At 32.4% G+C, this 17,841-nt stretch overlaps 1 long non-coding RNA gene across 2 annotated transcripts; it reads left to right on the top strand.

Annotated features, from left to right (window-relative positions):
* The first annotated feature begins 2,928 nt into the window (after positions 1-2,928).
* LOC104901289 (uncharacterized) lies at positions 2,929-17,114 on the top strand. Of its 2 annotated transcripts, none has more exons than XR_008967267.1 (3): positions 2,929-3,113; positions 3,492-3,575; positions 16,210-16,826. It is a non-coding gene; the product is annotated as an uncharacterized LOC104901289 (long non-coding RNA). The 2 variants fall into 2 exon arrangements; XR_791183.4 differs by lacking the exon at positions 16,210-16,826 and adding an exon at positions 16,834-17,114 and having other exon boundaries at positions 2,930-3,113.
* The last annotated feature ends 727 nt before the right edge of the window (positions 17,115-17,841 follow it).

Genomic DNA, 17,841 nt, shown 5'->3' with positions numbered 1-17,841 from the left:
TCAATCATACGAGATAAATAAGTTATTTATGTGTGTAATATTTAGTAATGTTTGGTGATATATTGGCAAATTCGGTCCTAATTAGTTCTTTATGTTTAATAATGTTAAGTAATGTTAGCTAATATATCTATGACTATTGGTTCATATCATATATTAAACAAATCATATTATATATTGAATGCATCATGTCATATACATAGGAAATCATATTACTGCTTAAATGAATCATATCACAAATTGTGAACATAAGAAACCATATTATTTACGTTATTCGTAATCGACTACCATATATAAACTCTTATTTAGGCAAGTAATTACTTATTAGTGACCGACTATCATATATAAACTCCTATTTAGGCAAGGTAGTACCTATTAGTAACCGAATATCATATATAAACTCTTATTTAGGCAAGTTATTACTTACTTATTAGTAACCGACTCTCATATATAAACTCCTATTTAGGCAAGTTATTACTTATTAATGACCGACTATCATATATAAACTCCTATTTAGGCAAGGTAGTACCTATTAGTAACCGACTATCATATATAAACTCTTATTTGGGCAAATTATTACTTACTTATTAGTGACCGACTATCATATATAAACTCCTATTTAGGAAAGTTATTACTTATTAACGACCGACTATCATATATAAACTCCTATTTAGGCAAGGTAGTACCTATTAGTAATCGACTATCATATATAAACTCCTATTTATGCAAGTTATTATTTATTAGTGACCGATTATCATATGTAAGAACATAAGTTAATCATATCGTTACTAATAGAATAACCATATCATAACATAAGTTATTTATGTGTGTAATGTTTAGTAATGTTTGGTAATGTTTTGGAAAATTCGGCCCTAATTAGTTCTTTATGGTTAGTAGTGTTAAGTAATGTTTTCTAATATAGCTATGACTATTGGATCATATCATATATTAAACGAATCATATTATATATTGAACGAATCATGTCATATACATAGGAAATCATATTACTACTTAAATGAATCATATCACAAATTGTGAACATAAGGAACCATATTATTTTTGTTATTCGTAACCGACTACCATATATAAACTCCTATTTAGGCAAGTTATTACTTACTTATTAGTGACCGACTATCATATATAAACTCCTATTTAGGCAAGATAGTACATATTAGTAACCAACTATCATATATAAACTCTTATTTTGGCAAGTTATTACTCCCTCTGTTTTTTTTATCTTTCTCACTTGGAATCTTGACACTATTCATGCATAGAGACAATCTTCTCAAATGTTCTCAATTTATAAGAAAAAAAATAGTCATGTGGGGTCTTGTTTGATTCGTCTCAATTAGTACTTTATTAATATTCAATCGTTATAATTTTTACTAATATATAATGAAAGATTTTTAAGTTTTAAAACGTGCATTGGAAGACGCGCACAGAAAAGTAGGAATGATAAAAAAAAACAGAGGGAGTACTTACTTATTAGCGACCGACTATCATATATAAACTCCTATTTAGGCAAGTTATTACTTATTAGCGACCGACTATCATATATAAACTCCTATTTAGGCAATGTAGTACCTATTAGTAACCGACTATCATATATAAACTCCTACTTAGGCAAGTTATTATTTATTAGTGACCGATTATCATATGTAAGAACATAAGTAAATCATATCGTTACTAATAGAATAATCATATCATAACATATGTTATTTATGTGTGTAATGTTTAGTAATGTTTTGGAAAATTAGGCCCTAATTAGTTCTTTATGTTTAGTAATGTTTGCTAAAATAGCTATGGCTATTGGATCATATCATATATTAAACGAAGCATATTATATATTGAACGAATCATGTCATATACATAGGAAATCATATTAATACTTAAATGAATCATATCACAAATGGTGAACATGAGGAACCATATTATTTTTGTTATTCCTAACCGACTACCATATACAAACTCCTATTTGGGCAAGTAATTACTTAATAATGACCGACTATCATATATAAACTCCTATTTAGGCAAGGTAGTACCTATTAGTAACCGACTATCATATATAAACTCTTACTTAGGCAAATTATTACTTACTTATTAGTGACCGACTATCATATATAAACTCCTATTTAGGCAAGTTATTATTTATTAGTGACCGATTATCATATGTAAAAACATAAGTTAATCATATGGTTACTAATAGAATAATCATATCATAACATATGTTATTTATGTGTGTAATGTTTAGTAATGTTTTGGAAAATTCGGCCCTAATTAGTTCTTTATGTTTAGTAATTTTACGTAATGTTTGCTAATATAGCTATGACTATTGGATCATATCATATATTAAACGAAACATGTTATATATTGAACGAATCATGTCATATACATAGGAAATCATATTAATACTTAAATGAATCATATTACAAATTGAATGAATCAGGTCATACACATTTAAAATCATATTGTAAAATCAAGGATTAGGAAATATAACCTCTCTAATGTTAACTCCAAATTATTAATTTACTGAATAGTACTGAACGATTACCATTCTGAAACTCCAAATTATTAAATTACTGAATAGTATTGAATGATAGACCGGTTACCGTCTATGAATTTTCTTTAGTAACTATAGGTTTAACATAATTGCCTATTATGATATAAGAAACGTTATTATCACTACTACATTTTTTATCAAATGCAACAACTTAAAAAAGCTAATGCAACGACATTTTCACTACCGTTGCAATAGTAAGGGCCTAATGAAACGGAAATAGAACTTCCACCACTAAGAGGGTAGTTATTGCAACGGGTTTGCCTTAGCCGTTGCAAAAGGTAAGTTAATTGTTGCAACAACTAAACTAATCGTTTTTTTTAGAAATTTGAAGTATGCGTTCAATGTTTTATATTTCCCTCTCTATCTTTTTCAGAAATTTCAAACCCCGTCTACGGTGCTGCTAACAAAAAAAACTACTAGGCAAGCTTCATAAATTAGAAAGAGATGAATTTTGGCTTTTCTCACAAATAGAAAACAGATGTATATGAGAGAAGGATAGGAAGACGAAGAGAGCGAAAGTTCGACCTCGCACCTCTTTAAACTTTCAGCGAAATCGGTAAGTTTGTGTGGGTTTTTGGTATTTGTCATTCTGTATTTCCATTTGATTGAAATAGTCTTTTCCACATTCCAAGTTATTGAATTGTGGTTTAGCATTAGACTTTTAGGGTTCTTTATGTCGATTTTTAGCATTTGATTCGAGTTTTCTTTTTATTATTTTGTTCTCTAATTAGAGATTGCGATTTTAATTTTCTGAAAATTTTAGTTTTTGGAAATGAGATGAGGGTGAAGATTATTGACGAATGCATATGTAGTTTTGGAATGCTTGTGAACAGTTAATAGATTTTTCAGCCCGTGAATGAAAATTTCTAATTATAATTTCATTGTGTTCTATGTGCAATTCATAATTTTTTGTATCTAAAGTGGGTTTTGATAGGCACACCAAGTGTTTGTGGAAAGCTCTAAGAGAGAGAAACTTGAAGTTAGAAGGTAGAAGAAGCTCATGAATCTGTAAACCATTGTAAGTGAATAATTCAAGCTATATTCCAGACTTTCCTACTTGAATTTGTCCTCTATTATGTGTATTAGCAGCAACTCTATTTTTTTGTAATGATAAAAATGAACATATTTCATTCAAGTTAAAAAAAAATTGTGGATTTTTTTTTGATAATTTTGTTTTCCTTTATTCCATAACCATCAATTCCCAATTGTCAGTTACAATCTGCCACATACTGCAGATAGTGCCTCTATTATGGGCTTACAACTAGGAAGATGAAATACATAAATCTTGTCATACAGATTCAAAACTGTAACAACCCTGAATTTCTACTTTCTTTAGAAAACATTTTAGAGTACAAAGCATGGACAATTCAAGAGCTGTTATGCCGCAGTTATTAAACATTTAATAACAACAAGGCGAAAGGTACTACTACTAATACATAAATTAATTATTAACTATTACAACTAAAAGGAAATGTAATTAATTAATACACTCCTATAACAAAATATAATTCTAAACTATTGCAACGGAAGTCTTAACTTTAATAAATCTACATCTAGGTGAAGTCAACGCTCTCACCACAATATAAGCTAGTCACCATCAAGCCCTGCACATTGAAGACATGTAATATCAGCCAAAAGGCTGAGCAAGATTTCATACCAACAACAACTTTAAACTATCCAATGTGCAGGTGGAATACATATATTGTATTCCACAAAAATCATTTCACTTGTATAACATTCAATTTGAATATAATAGATAACCTTCAATACTTCAAATCCACTTTACTTTCTTTCTACACCATTCTGTAAAACTTTCAAATATAACTCCTTTGAAATCTGTGAGTAGGAAGTAATAAAAATCCAATGAGCTAGCTAGGCTCACTAGATAAGGTAAACACCAAGGTCCCTAGTATGCATACCCCTAACTTGATAACGTACCAAAAAGGAAGACAAATGGCAAGAGTATTGATCAACATACTCCCAACTACTAAAATATATTGTTGAGACACTGTTAACTCAACGTACTTCCAAACTCGGAGAATACCGCTTACCGACAACCCCACAATAAAACTCTATAAACCCTCGCAAGGGTGAGGAACTTCCTCCTTTCAAAATCTCAAACTTTAATCAAACTAGAAACCCTCGTAAGGGCGAGGAACTTCCTCTGCTCAAAATCTAAAACTTTCATATCAAACTTGTTACATAAGAGAACTTCTTCTTTTCAATATAAATCTCATAAACATATCTCAACTCTTTCAATAAAAATATCGAGAACAATTTAAATCTCAAAGTATAACTTCATAAAACAAGATCGTTGTTAAAAGAAATTTCTAAGCAATGTAAAATAATTTCTGAACTCATCTGTACAAGCACAGTAAGAAATCTTACCTTATTAGCAAACCACAATCAACCAATCTCAATTACAAGTCAAAGAGATTCCTCTACGAAAATGAAATCTACAATATAATAATATAATATAAGTCACTTGACTATACTTCACATAATTCACCAAAGAATGGTATTACTTAGTTACTGAGCTTGGGCCAATTTTGAAAACTTCTCAACGTAACTCAATGAAAGATAACTATACAGCTAGTTAAAGCTTACCCATAGTACTTTAATGGTAAATCATATAATTAAACAAGGCTAATTAAATCACCAACAAACTGCAGAAAAGTGAGTATGTTATACTACTATCACCAGTACCTTTTTTTTCCCTTTTCCTTAGCTTCCTAACGAACTCTCATTATGATCATGATATAAGCCAATTAATCCAACTAGTGCTTTGATTATAAGTTGACAAATAACATCTTTTGCTTTGGAGGATGTAAGTAAAGAAGGAAACACAATATCAGACCTTTGACATTGTATTCAACGAAAATGAAGTCCACTGTGCAATGTAATTAAAGTGAACCAAAACAATTTAACATGTTTTAGTTGCTTAAAACATAAATTATACATAATCACTCACAAGTACCACACAACAACCATAAATTCATACTTATTAATAATTTTAGACTAATAATTGAAACAAGCCAACTAATCATCAATCCAACACAACAAGAATTTTAGAAGAAGTCGCAATTGTTATAATTTTGTAAGCTATCTCAAAAATCTGATACCCAAATAACACTAAACATCAAACATGAATCAATACAGAATTTCGTATAACAAAATTTTCCCCCAATTCAATTTATTCAAGAACACTAATTTATAAAAACCCCAAATTCAGATAATCAACCAAATACGAAATTCTTAGAACTTAGACTTATAACTTACTTGATTAGGGGAAGTAATAGGGTGAAGTTACTCTATCGAAAACCCGAAAACGCTCTTCTTTGACCCGACTTTTGACCCGAAATAGCACATCCAAGAACAACTATCTTTCTTCGATCAACCCACAAAATTAAGAGGTAGTGAAGATGGACGAACTACTATTGGTGTATGATGATAGTTGATAGAAATTTTTGTAGCTTTAATACTTGTTACAAGGAGTTGAAAACTGAAGAAAAAGAAAGGAAGATGCAATACAGAGGAAAGAAAAAAGGGGGGGGGGTCGTGGGTTTCATATTTAGCCCTTAGGATTAGGTAACAGTAATACTCCTCTTTTTTTTTTTTTTTTTTTTTTTACTTTTCTTTCTTTTTTTTTTCTCCCTCTTTATAATATTAACATAATTAGTAGTTGGATACTTAAACCTAGGAAATTTAGGAATTAGTTTTTTTTTTGACTCCTTTTAAGGTAAAGTCAACTTGAGGGAAATAAAGTATATTTAATAAATGAGTATCTTAAATTAATTTTTTTATAAACTAAAATAATATAAATACTTACTAAACAAGTATAAAAATACGGGTTGTTACAATCTACCCTCCTTAAAATAAGTTTCGTCCCGAAACTTAAGGTATTTCAATGATCAAACTTGTACTCTTGTTTCTGAAAACCGCTCATGTACTCTATAGGTTAGCCAACTACTATCACTTGAACTATAAAACTCAACTTGCATTTCACAATTCTCGTAGATATATTTAATCAATAAATATCAAAAACTTTCTACTATCATAAGGAATTAGGAATATTCATACTATAACAAGTAGAACCAGCACCTTATGGATCAATTCATTTGATCACCCTTGTAGACATACAACCATTTCAACTAAAATGTTCATATAATAAGAAGTAAAACATGCAAAATATTACAAGGTTTACCATAAAAATTTACCATAAAAATTCTAATCATACACGAATTATTTATACTTTAGACATTAAGGTATACATCACATATGAAATTATAACAACTTTTAGCACTAAACACACAATTGACACGAAATCTACCCCACTAAAAAGGAAGTTACGTCCTCGTAACTAACAATAACAAGAGATAGGGACACATAAAACACATGACATCCTCGGTCTTACGAGTAGTTCCTCGTTCTAGTAATTTGACCACAAAACCTTTATTATCTATTTCTCAACCCTACGAGTCTTACGGATCTATTGGTCTAGAGTCTCAACTAGAACTTCAACTATCATCATGTGAAGAGTTACTAATACGATGTCGTAACTAAGAAACATGAAATACATTACAAATACAATCAACTATGCTTTCAAGGATTACATATGGACCGATAAACATGGGAATCAACTCCCTTACTAAGGCTTAATTAGACACGGCGGAAAAGAATCTACGTCTAGCTAAACCGAACCACTACCATCACACTCCCTGGACTATGTCATAAAGTGTGGAATTCAATTCATAACTACACTATGGTTCACAAGTGCTTTAAATAATAATATAGGATTTTCTCGAAAATCCAGCGGAGTTTCCTTTGTAAAATGGCAATGAGAAAATGTGTTCTAAACCTGTTACAATCACAATACATAAAACCATTTTCAAATCCAGTACTCAACGCTTTTCGCGGAGCAACAACTAACCGAGACGAGAGTACTATTTCTCTTCTAAAAATAGAAGCAAAGACTCATATAATAAGAACTCACTATGACATGGTTGGGCGTACTCGCCTTAAAAAAAAACACATAAAACAATTCACGAGTCGACACCCAGAACTTCAACTTGAAGTTATTATAACACTCACAATCACAAAGGCATACCACAGATGGCAAAACATAATACTTTGACGGTCGCATCAACATTTGACTGAGTCCTAACCCATAAACATTCATAGCACGTGTTTTGGAGTTTATGACTCTCACATAATCAATAACACCACAACAATCACATGAAAGCACACTAAGCATTTATATCCAAAGAGTACTTAAATAACCTTACAAGTGAATATGGACACAACCAATATCCTTTCTTCCAAATTGGAAATTCAATAATAAATGACTCTTTTATAGAACTCTTGTTTTACAAAAACTTTGCTCAATCATTCTTACTGTCATAACAATCTTCTAGAAATGAAGTAACAACTTGCTAAGCTTTATCGCTTTAAAATAATTTTTTTTTTTTTGACGGGAATCCAATACATCCAAATAATAAGGCATATATTTCCGATACTAGGGTATTGAGGCTTGGAACCCTTAAAATGGGGTCGAACATAACCCTGACAACAAAGGTGGAGTTTAAAATCTCCGACATTGGTTTGACTTATAGTCCTAACAGTGGGAGCGCGGAGGCTTGAAACCTCCACCATGGGGCCGGCCATCTAACTATCCACTTTATTTGGGTCGAAACTCAGACAAGTTTAAAGCACATAACACAATTTCAAATATTCTTTACTAGACAACAAGTATCCTATTACTTGGTAACACTCAAAACACATTATAGAGCGGTAGAAAGCTCCATGAAACCTTCAAGACTCACAATCCGTGGGAAGCTTGTCCCCTTTCAAAACTTTTTCAAAACCGTGTTTAAATTTTCCAAAATTCACTCAAATCGTTGTAGAAAAACCATTTCTAGACCGATTCGAGAACGAATCCACAACCTTAATTGAAACGAGTTTTAATCACTTTCACACAGTAAACAAACAAATTGAACAATTTCACATAGCCTTTGGTAGCGTAACTTGTTGACCAAACAGGGAAAATAATCGAGCTACTAAGGTACTACAGAAAATGATATGTTCTATTTACATGAAAGTAAAGCTTACTTTATACAAAACTCCTTTTTAGAACTATGTCTCAAAACTAACACACATTCATAACACACCATAAATCGTGAGTCTCTCGAAATAAAATTTCAAGTCATGTATGGATTCGTGAATCACATAAACTAACGACTCCATCAACAATAGTGGTGGCATTACCCTTGCCTACTGATACTCAAACTCCAAACATAAAATCAAGAGTTAACTTAAACTCACTTCCCAAGGTTCATGAAATAGATATGGTCCACTATACTTCCTTAGTTTATATTAAATTCACTAGTTTCGACTCAAACAACTAGTCATAGACTTGCAACATGATACCCTTAACCCTTACTCACTTAAAACTGAATCAAATTAATCAATTACACACTTTTACCACTATAATAACTTATCCTATTCTTCAGAGAAGACTTAAGTAAACTGAGTTTGTGCACATTAAACATGCCTAATGGCCTTTAGGTCATTAACGACGATTTGTTCAACTTTAAGTGGGCGTCTAACGCCCCAGGTAACACAAAGGAGAGCTTGTTATAAGTTATAACCAAACTATCTCGAGGTTATTAAACAATTAACATGGTACAACTATAACTCCGATCCACAACTATAGTCATATCGTTAGACAAGTACAAGAAGCTATGGAACTTGTAGGTTGTCATTTAAGATTAATGACTACCAATCAAGAAATTTGCAATGACTTTAAACCAAAGAATTAGATGACTTCAACTTATACTCCTAACATTAAACTCTATGATAAGAGACTCTCTTTGTTAAACCAGTCTACATTAGACTCGCTAACCATTTTAGTGTTATTAGACCTTGATTACTACAAAATAAATCACACAACGGGGAACTGCACACCCTACCATCGACATGACTCGATTTGACATTATACCTTGCATGTGTCACCACTCCATAGCCTCACTAGATACATGGCCGTTAGTGTACTAGTTATTCTATAATGGTCTCAAACTGACTCCTTGACACCGACAAATAAGCAGTAATACTTTACCAGGGTCAAAACAGTTGACCCTTAACACGTCGTGAGATGACTTTGACTAGTCAAGGGTATGCTACGAGAAACCGACCCACTTGGACTAATTCCTCTTTCCTTTAGCTATACGCATCACCACAAATACTCTATGAAGGTCAACTGAACACGACATCTTACAGTAGATAATCATCTCATGACTCGCTAGATGACTTTAAACTCACGTAAACAAGATCTATAGGCATGACCAAGAGAGCTAATAACTCTAGTTTTAACTCTTGTTATAGTCTCAGCACATAATCATAAACTAACAAGGCAATTCATAGCATTTAGTTAACAAGACTAGCATATCCAAGACATAACCAAACCATTCCCTGTAAGGTTTTTTTTTTCAATTAACAATTCACACCAACTACAATTCATCTATGCCATCAATCAACTCAATCAGTTTGCAATTCAAGAATCAAGTAGTTAATCACTAAACATTTTCAAGGCCAAAAGATGGACAAAGTACGGGAGGTGGGTGGGACTAACACCACAATACACATAAGAACAAAAATAACATAAAAGGGAGTGCCACTTGAATGGAATAAGGCTCACCCTTATCCACTATAATAGTTAGTCCTAGTGCGAACATAAAAACCGATTCAGGATATACTCGAAATGGGTTTACCTTTACTAGTCAATCATTCCAAACATGGAAGCAAGCACAACTTAACTAGAGTCAAACATATAACTCAACAAGTTCCACACTTACCAAACTCATTGACTTTATCAAGTCAAACATCCACAAAAGAGGAATTCACAACAACTACCATACACAACAACCACATGTAATCCCTTACTTCCCATATCTCAATCTTATCTTGGCTTTTAAAATCTTTTTTTTTTAATACTTTCATTTATGTAGTCTTACTTAAGGTCACAAAAATCTACCTCAAGGTAGGGATGGCTCCAACTTCCAATCAAAACAATGGTTAAAACTTTCGTACATTATTCTTCATCATTAACACGCACCCCGGCCGCTGGTGGTCTTAATGATGATGAACAATCCAAGTAGGGAGAGGTACTTTCTCCTAAAAACATAATTTCAAAATAAACAAAGGAATTTGGAGATCCCAATAGGTACTAAAACGATGGTCACAACTCTAGGTCTCAATCCTAGACCACAAATCAAGGATATCCTCTAGGGCTAACATAAGGTCCTACACCTTGGCACTAAACTGGTGGCTAATCCTATAGACCACTCTAAGCTCAAATCTAAGCTCTAGCCATAGATTCGAGCCATTGGCTCTGATACCAACTGTAACAACCCTGAATTTCCACTTTCTTTAGAAAACATTTTAGAGTACAAAGCATGGACAATTCAAGAGCTGTTATGCCGCAGTTATTAAACATTTAATAACAGCAAGGCGAAAGGTACTACTACTAATACATAAATTAATTATTAACTATTACAACTAAAAGGAAATGTAATTAATTAATACACTCCTATAACAAAACATAATTTTAAACTATTGCAACGGAAGTCTTAACTTTAATAAATCTACATCTAGGTGAAGTCAACGCTCTCACCCCAATATAAGCTAGTCACCATCAAGCCCTGCACATTAAAGACATGTAATATCAGCCAAAAGGCTGAGTAAGATTTCATACCAATAACAACTTTGAACTATCCAATGTGCAGGTGGAATACATATATTGTATTCCACAAAAATCATTTAACTTGTACAACATTCAATTTGAATATAATAGATAACCTTCAATACTTCAAATCCACTTTACTTTCTTTTTACACCATTCTGTAAAACTTTCAAATATAACTCCTTTGAAATATGTGAGTAGGAAGTAATAAAAATCCAATGAGCTAGCTAGGCTCACTAGATAAGGTAAACACCAAAGTCCCTAGTATGCATACCCCTAACTTGATAACGTACCAAGAAGGAAGACAAATGGCAAGAGTATTGATCAACATACTCCCAACTACTAAAATATATTATTAAGACACTGTTAACTCAACGTACTTCCAAACTCGGAGAATACCGCTTACCGACAACCCCACAATAAAACCCTATAAACCCTCGCAAGGGTGAGGAACTTCCTCCTTTCAAAATCTTAAACTTTAATCAAACTAGAAACCCTCGTAAGGGCGAGGAACTTCCTCTGCTCAAAATCTAAAACTTTCATATCAAACTTGTTACATAGGAGAACTTCTTCTTTTCAATATAAATCTCATAAACATATCTCAACTCTTTCAATAAAAATATCGAGAACAATTTAAATCTCAAAGTATAACTTCATAAAACAATCTCATTGTTAAAAGAAATTTCTAAGCAATGTAAAATAATTTCTGAACTCATCTGTACAAGCACAGTAAGAAATCTTACCTTATTAGCAAACCACAATCAACCAATCTCAATTACAAGTCAAAGAGATTCCTCTACGAAAATGAAATCTACAATATAATAATATAATATAAGTCACTTGACTATACTTCACATAATTCACCAAAGAATGGTATTACTTAGTTACTGAGCTTGGGCCAATTTTGAAAACTTCTCAACGTAACTCAATGAAAGATAACTATACAGCTAGTTAAAGCTTACCCATAGTACTTTAATGGTAAATCATATAATTAAACAAGGCTAATTAAATCACCAACAAACTGCAGAAAAGTGAGTATGTTATACTACTATCACCAGTACCTTTTTTTCCCTTTTCCTTAGCTTCCTAACGAACTCTCATTATGATCATGATATAAGCCAATTAATCCAACTAGTGCTTTGATTATAAGTTGACAAATAACATCTTTTGCTTTGGAGGATGTAAGTAAAGAAGGAAACACAATATCAGACCTTTGACATTGTATTCAACGAAAATGAAGTCCACTGTGCAATGTAATTAAAGTGAACCAAAACAATTTAACATGTTTTAGTTGCTTAAAACATAAATTATACATAATCACTCATAAGTACCACACAACAACCATAAATTCATACTTATTAATAATTTTAGACTAATAATTGAAACAAGCCAACTAACCATCAATCCAACACAACAAGAATTTTAGAAGAAGTCGCAATTGTTATAATTTTGTAAGCTATCTCAAAAATCTGATACCCAAATAAAACTAAACATCAAACATGAATCAATACAGAATTTCGTATAACAAAATTTCCCCCAATTCAATTTATTCAAGAACACTAATTTATAAAAACCCCAAATTCAGATAATCAACCAAATACGAAATTATTAGAACTTAGACTTATAACTTACTTGATTAGGGGAAGTAATAGGGTGAAGTTACTCTATCGAAAACCCGAAAACGCTCTTCTTTGACCCGACTTTTGACCCGAAATAGCACATCCAAGAACAGCTATCTTCCTTCGATCAACCCACAAAACTAAGAGGTAGTGAAGATGGACGAACTACTATTGGTGTATGATGATAGTTGATAGAAATTTTTGTAGCTTTAATACTTGTTACAAGGAGTTGAAAACTGAAGAAAAAGAAAGGAAGATGCAATACAGAGGAAAGAAAAAAGGGGGGTCGTGGATTTCATATTTAGCCCTTAGGATTAGGTAACAGTAATACTCCTCTTCTTTTTTTTTTTTTACTTTTCTTTCTTTCTTTTTTCTTTTCTCCCTCTTTATAATATTAACATAATTGGTAGTTGGATACTTAAACCTAGGAAATTTAGGAATTAGTTTTTTTTTTGACTCCTTTTAAGGTAAAGTCAACTTGAGGGAAATAAAATATATTTAATAAATGAGTATCTTAAATTAATTTTTTTATAAACTAAAATAATATAAATACTTACTAAACAAGTATAAAAATACGGGTTGTTACAAAAACACTAGGGCCTGCTGATTTGTCTCGGTGGCATGGATCATTTAGGTGAAAACTATAACCAGGCTATGAAGTCGTCCCTTCGCTGAAGTCCTTGTTTGGCCAGAACGTCTGCCACAACATTCGATTCCTGTCTTCTATGGATAATGTGAATACCCCTATCACTTGTTATAGCGTTGCGGAAGAAATTGATGATGAAGGTGAGGTTACATACATGGTTTAACAATGAACATGAAACCATTAAGTACTTACAACCATAGGTAGAATGAGTGAAGTCACATCGTTTACAAATTTTGTAATTCAAACATATAATAACACCACCAATAATTAGGAGACAATTTTTGACAGGGGTATTCACAGCGTGTCGTGTCAACTTTTGACAACTCTAGTTAACCTATATCTTAATCTGTGTCATCCACAAGAATGGAGGAAGTACATCTTAATGTGAATAGCTTGAATTTGGAGAGTTTAGACTTTGTTTATGTTAATATCCTTGACCAAGGTCACTTGTGTTGGAGGCTAAGCATTAAAGAACATGGGTGGCTTTCAATGGTTTATTGGCTAGTACGTGGATTTGAAGTCCTTGTAAAGCATTGATTATTTTGTTAGACTCACCATCTAGGATAACTTCCAGCTATTCTACCATTTTTAACCCTCAAGTAAGGGTGTATTAGTCAAAAATAGATGAGATTATCCACGTGCTGATGCCTTGTACAAATGGTGTGGATTACAAAACTTCTTTTATAAATTTTTCTCTTGTCTTTCTTTGAAATATGTTGTAGACCCATCTATATAAAGGACATAGCTTTAGAGGCAAGGATAACTTGAGTTTTATGTTTTATATTTTGTTTAAACCTGTTTTTTTTCCTCTTTCATGCCTAGTGGTATCCTTTCCTATCTATCTAATTAATAATCCATAGGGAAGCTTGAGGAGGAGGCCCCCATCTGTTTCATGGCTTTGGTTATTCAATCGGCTTTTGTAATTGTCAATCAATCACTTACTTGTTTTGACATCGTAAGTATATAGAGATATAGTTAGGATTGATACCAACAAAGATTGTACTTGATTGCGTATTTTAGACTACGAAATTGGTAAGACTTAGCTATGTTTACCGGTTGATCCCTTTGTTGAAACATAAATAAATTTTTTCTTCTTTCACGAGCAGTTTGCTTGTCACTTACTGAATGCACTTGACCCTGATTTAGTAACTGTTGCATGTCAGCATAACTGTTGAAGTTTCTATAGGCTAATCTTCTGTACCTATAAACGAGCCCAAGTAGACAAGACTCAAGGATATCATACAATCTCTTTCTGAAATGCTTTTCACATTCCTTTATTAATATGTTGTGGTGTATATGGAATGCGTTCAGGGTTCGTTCTTTTTCTTTGCTCACATATGTTCTGATTGGATTTTATCTATAAACAAATTTCTGGAAATATGTTTGTTGTGTGAGAGCTCATTGGGAAAGAACTTTCTGTATGTGGGTACTGGGTTGTAGTTCACTGCAGTGTCAGATTGATATCATTATTCATCCATAACTCTTGTACTAGTGTAGCCCACATTCATATGTAGCTTCATGTCCATGACTTGAACATTGTTATCCAAGATAGTGCTCTACTTTAGGTGGTTCCTGGATGCAGATCTTGAGTGAACTATAATTCTATTAGTTGAAGGTGAAAATTTTGATGATGTAAGCTGCAAGTATTGGGGAATTTCAGGATTGTGGAATTGATTATTTCTGTCATCACTAGGTGCTGATTGCTGCTGCAGCTATGTTCTCTAATGATGGCTTCTGTTTGTTTGCATTTCGGCTTTCTATTCATTTCTTCTTTTTCCAGATTCTTTTTTCCTGATTTTTAGTTTGGCGGGGGTTGTGATGGGGTGAGAATGTTATTTATGGAGGTGGCACTGATGTTGAGATTTATCCCCCCTTCTCTTGACATTTTGTGGTTTTTTCCTAGACTCTTTCTCCCTAACACATACTTTATGTGAAGCAAATGAGCTGGTCCGAATCAGCTAAAGAGTTTACTTTTTGTTTCTTTTGTATGTTTGTGTGTGTTAAATATTGATGCACCAACTTGTCTATATATGACTAGTTAACAAATGTCTATAGTAAGTTATCTTGAACATGTTTTGGTGCTTAATTTTGTGCTCATACGCCTTAGCTAAATTAATACGATTAGCGCAGCTTTGTAGTTTCTTAATTCTATATTCGACTTCCCATCTAACTTTTGTGGTGTCCAAAGAAATATGTAATTATCATTTCTTTTTTGAGTTAAGGTCACTCTCTCGCTTCATTACGTCAACCCTTTCTTCACTTTCAATTAGGAATTTCTGATGCTTCCTTTTAGTACCTGTTCTCTCACCATTCCCTTTCAAGTTTGTCATTTCTACTATAATCTACCCTGAAGATAAAAAGGAGTTACGTATCTTGTGCGATGTCGATTAGAGATGCACTGGTAAAGAAAGTGGAGTGCTGGGATAATGAGGTTCTTAGAAGAATTGAAGGAAGCCAAAAATGAGTTGGATGTAGAGAGCTAAATGATATGAAGAAATTGGTTTTGTAATAAATATAGTGATAGCACTAGATGGTAGTAAATGGAGAAATAGAATCTTTATGAACAATCAATTTAGATAACTTTTTGGTCATCTCATAATGGAGTTAGTGAAATTTGATCATCTGATAGCAACTCACGTTGGTATTGCAGTTAAGAAGTGTAGCGAAAATAAACACTGTTCTAAATACAGAAATCATAAGAAGCTATATCAAGGTACTCTCAATTTCTAAAAAACCACCCATCTTGATTATAGGAGAATGTTTTGTTTCTTTTTTTTTCCCTGCTAGCAGTTCATAATTGCAAAACAGATACTTGTCTTCAGGTTTGACATTCACAGCGTCTGGAATTGTAATCATCATAATGTGTCTGAAATCGGTGATGTAGTGTTATTTGCTGGTATTTTTTTACATGATGTGTTGTTGGTACCAAACTTTAAATATGATCTCTTATCTGTTGAGAAGTTGGTTGCTCATAGCAAGATTAATGCTCATTTTAATGAACATAATTGTACTTATCTATCTTCTGTCAACAAGAAACTTGCTTTTGGTAATAAGGTTGGAGGTGTGTATTTTTTGAATGTCTTCATGGTTGGTCCTTCCATCCAATTCATTCATTCTTATCCTATCTCTATTGCAGTCAATACCTCACATAAATTATCTTTAGATACTCTTCATGCTAGATTAGGACATAATAGGAGTACTGTAATTTTCTCTCTTTTTTTCTATGTTGTTGATGGTGTACGTTTACTAACTATTATAATGTTTGAATTTTTAGGTGAATGATGAACCAACTGGAGGAGATCAAACGTAGAAGTCTCACTATACATACTATCGGCCAGATTTAGTTAGCTATATTATAGTGATGCGGTACTTGGTGGTTAGAAGGAAAATGATCTATATGTACTTATTAGAAGTTTTTGTGGTACTAAAACAAATATTTATTAGTTGGGTTTGATTAAGTACATTAATTTTCGTGAATTAGGATTTGTCATGTATACTCTTAATTTAATTAGTTTTGGAAATTATAATATGGATATGACAATTATTTTTGCCATTTTAAGAGTATTTTTGCATTTGTTGTATCGTTACTAATATATATCCAGGATGTAATATCATAGGTTTTCGGTAGGTTACAGTAATAATCGTTGCAATATCCCCACAAAAAATTAAAAAAAAAATTCTGTCATAAAGGCGTTGCAATAGTTATATGATAGTGTTGCAATATATACAGAGGCGTTGCTATAGAAGCCAAAATGGGACATAATATGAATATTAGGGTCGTTGCAATAGCTATCGGATGGTGTTACAATAGACCTTATAGATGACATGACGACTCTTTACATCTATTGCAATGGCTTTGTGGTAGCCGTTGCAATAGGTCCCAAAAGTCGTTGCACTAGGCCTATTGCAACGCCTCCAAATGCAACGGTTCAAAACCGTTGCAATAGGTCTACTGCAACGACTTTTGGGCCTATTGCAACGATTTTTGTGTGTTGCCTTTGCCTTTTAATGTAGTAGTGTTACTTGCTATTAGTGTCCTGTTCAATAATATACGTTTTTAGTAAGTATTTATGTGCATATCATATCATAGATTTAAGGAATCATATTATATATGATGCCAATTATGTCAAAACCATAGGATATCATATTAAATCGTAAACGAATCATATCACACAAATGACACACATAAGGAACCAAAGTTATTACTACTTATAAATGTGAACATGAATAGCCTTTTTATACACTACTACATTTAAAGCCTAATGCAACGCCTAAAAACCGT

Source organism: Beta vulgaris, chromosome 8 (assembly GCF_026745355.1).
Source record: "Beta vulgaris subsp. vulgaris cultivar EL10 chromosome 8, EL10.2, whole genome shotgun sequence".
In the NCBI taxonomy this organism is placed as follows: domain Eukaryota; kingdom Viridiplantae; phylum Streptophyta; class Magnoliopsida; order Caryophyllales; family Amaranthaceae; genus Beta; species Beta vulgaris.
Note: the sequence above shows the minus strand (reverse complement) of the source record. Positions and strands in the feature narration are given on the sequence as shown.